Genomic DNA, 3,261 nt, shown 5'->3' on the forward strand with positions numbered 1-3,261 from the left:
GTATAAGGATAAAACATTTAAAATTGTAACACATTAGTACTTATTTTGCTACTAAGTAATGAAAAAGTATATAATTAGTATATCAAACCTGTCATTTCATGCATATTGTTGCCTAAGATGAGGTTAAGCATAAAAACAAGTCAATTAAAAAGGTATAATAGGGCTTCCCTGGTGGCGCAGTGATTGAGAGTCCGCCTGCCGATGCAGGTGACATGGGTTCATGCCCCAGTCCGGGAAGATTCCACATGCCGCGGAGCGGCTGTGCCCGTGAGCCGTGGCTGCTGAGCCTGCGCGTCCGGAGCCTGTGCTCCGCAACGGGAGAGGCCACAGCAGTAAGAGGCCCGCGTACCACCAAAAAAAAAAAAAAAAAAAAAAAGTATAATAAATAAGTGTATATGGGTGGTAGACAGCAAAAATTTGTGAAAGTGGTAGGGGGATGACTCAAGTGTGGGAAATGTTATACTTGTCTAAGTCAAAGCAGAGAAAAATGCTACATCTTTATTTTATAAAGATTAAGAGCAACAGAAACTTCACATTTCAAAACTAAGTTCCTCAATTTGTTGAACACTAGAAACTTCAGCTCATATATTTCTACCACTTGAAGTTGTCAGGTCTGAGTTAATTTCCACAACAACTGTCCAGTTTTAAAAAATCAAATAAAAGAAAGCAAAATAACAATAGAAATTTATAATTACAATTTCAGCATCAATCCAATTACAGGGAATCTAATTTTCCAGCAACTGTGTGTCATGATCAAAATATAATAGCTCATATTTTCAACCTGATTACCTAAGTGGATATCATCCACCTAAATAGGCCAGAAAATAAAACCTTTTGAGTCAAAGACAAAGAAAAACAGAAAATCATTAAAAAATAAAAGTGCTTTGTCTATTGTATATATAGCTCATCTCTCCCATAGATGTTAAGATACAAGAATTTGCTTGGACAATAAAACCCATGGCATTTGTTAACTATGATTTTAAATCATTCCTGATACTTCTCCAAGTATCTTAAAAGTTCTTCCAAAACTCTATTGCAAAACTCTATAATGCAAAAAATAAGCTTTAAAATGCCTGCTGTCAGATTATATTTTCTCTCCTTTACAATCTATTTATCATGAGACCACATTTTCAGTTGAACTCTCTGCTTTATAATTTGAATAAGTACAGTTCTCCTGGATTTAAGCAAAATATATCAGACTGGACTTTTATGCTCCAAAATGTATTTTCTTAAGTTAACAGGATTTTTCTTCCTGGAGAAGATACCATTTCTTAAAATAAAATAAAACAAAATAAAATAAAAACATAAGTCATTGAAATTCAACCTATTACAGGTTGGTTTTCTCAATGGCCCCTGTGCTATTGTTCAGTTACAGAAATGATGCTTTCAAGATCTATAGGAAGTCAGCAAACTATAGTTCTGAATCCCTTATTTATTAGTTTACTGCTAATAAAGTAAACTTCAATGTTCCTATGGGGTAAGAAAGCTCCTGATATCAGATAATCACAGAGAAGGATCTGAAAGTATCCTTGAGGATCAGGTTTTATATACATATCTTCATCATAAATAAGGTCTCTAAGAAATATTCTTATCCACTAACTACAATAGTCTCTCTTTTTCTAGAATAGTATGACATAATAGTAAAAGATGCCAAGTGTTGAAAGTGTTGGTTTGAATTCCAGCTCTCTTTTCCTCATCTGTAGAATAAGGATTATAATAGTACCTGCCTCATAAGGTTATTGTGAGGATTAAAGAGTAAACGCATACGAAGAACTTAGAAAAGTGTCTACCACGCAGTTTATTCAGTAAATTAGCTTTTATCATAAGCACTAGCCCATCACTCACTACCCTTGTACAAGCTGCCAAGGACCTGACTGCAATCACTATTCTCAGAGACCCATTTCCTTGGAAATACTCTGGGGAAATACTAACAGGAAGTTTTATTTAAGGCAGCCAATGTGCACCCAATGTATGATGATTAGACTAGACTATCCTGGAGTCTTTCTCAACTTTGAAATTAAATTAATACAGGGTGCTATTAAAGGAGAGTGAACGGGCTTTCCTTTAATTTCCTACACCTGACCATTCTTGGTCTCACATCCCCAGTATTGTGCTCCGTAGCAGGGTAAAAGGATTACTTACCTTTTAAAAGTGGCAGGAGGGCTTCCCTCGTGGCGCAGTGGTTGAGAGTCCGCCTGCCTGTGCAGGGGACACGAGTTTGTGCCCCGGTCCGGGAAGATCCCACATGCCGCGGAGCGGCTGGGCCCGTGGGCCACGGCCGCTGAGCCTGCGCGTCCGGAGCCTGTGCTCCGCAACGGGAGAGGCCACAACAGTGAGAGGCCCACGTACCAGAAAAGTAAAATAAAATAAAAGTGTCAGGAGATACTCAGGAGGATCTCCAAAACCAGACCTAAGACTACACAAACCGAGATGGCGCCCACGTCTCCCGCCGCCGCCGTGGGAATGGAAACATCTTCCCCAAGTGCCGGAAGCCAGCTCGCGCCGACCGCAGCGCGCCACTCTGCATCCTACCGCGCGGAGGCCCGACGGGTGTCATCGCGAGACCAGCTCGCTGAAATGGCCGCAGCCAGTCAAGGAAACCTGGAGGTGAATTTTGAATCACTGGACCTTGCAGAACTTGCTAAAAAGCAGCCAGGGTGGTGCAAGCTGTTTGGGCAGGAATCTGGGCCTTCAGCTGAAAAGTATAGCGTGGCAACCCAGCTGTTAATTGGAGGGGTCACTGGATGGTGCACGGGTTTCTTATTCCGGAAGGTTGGAAGGTTGGCTGCCACAGCTCTGGGAGGTGGATTTTTCCTGCTTCAGCTTGCAAACCATACTGGCTACATCAAACTGGACGGGCAGCGGGTAGAGAAGGACATGAAGAAAGCCAAGGAACAGCTGAAGATCCGCAAGAGCAACCAGATACCTACGGAGGTCAAAAGCAAACTAGAGGAGGTGGTGTCGTTCGTGAAGAAGAATGTTCTAATGACTGGTGGATTTTTTTCAGAGGCTTTCTGCTTGGTATGGCCTCCTAAAGAGGATGACTTCACTTCCTTATTCCTGGTTTTTCCAGCCAGCAGCCTCTTCACTCCATCATAGGATAGCAAGTCTCTCCTCTTGGTCCTCTTCTCCCATGCCTTCCTCCCTGCCGTGGCGTATCTGAATGGCTTCTGTAGGCATCTGTTGGTGGATAAACGCCCCACCATGACCTTGACGGCAACGGAGGAGACAGTAGACATTAACTCTTCTCCCACCACACTC

The 3,261-nt window shown here is 42.1% G+C and overlaps 1 pseudogene; it reads left to right on the forward strand.

Annotated features, from left to right (window-relative positions):
- The first annotated feature begins 2,463 nt into the window (after positions 1 to 2,463).
- Positions 2,464 to 3,035, forward strand: LOC137204957 (FUN14 domain-containing protein 2 pseudogene; annotated as a pseudogene).
- The last annotated feature ends 226 nt before the right edge of the window (positions 3,036 to 3,261 follow it).

The sequence above is a fragment of the Pseudorca crassidens genome, chromosome 13, assembly GCF_039906515.1.
Source record: "Pseudorca crassidens isolate mPseCra1 chromosome 13, mPseCra1.hap1, whole genome shotgun sequence".
In the NCBI taxonomy this organism is placed as follows: domain Eukaryota; kingdom Metazoa; phylum Chordata; class Mammalia; order Artiodactyla; family Delphinidae; genus Pseudorca; species Pseudorca crassidens.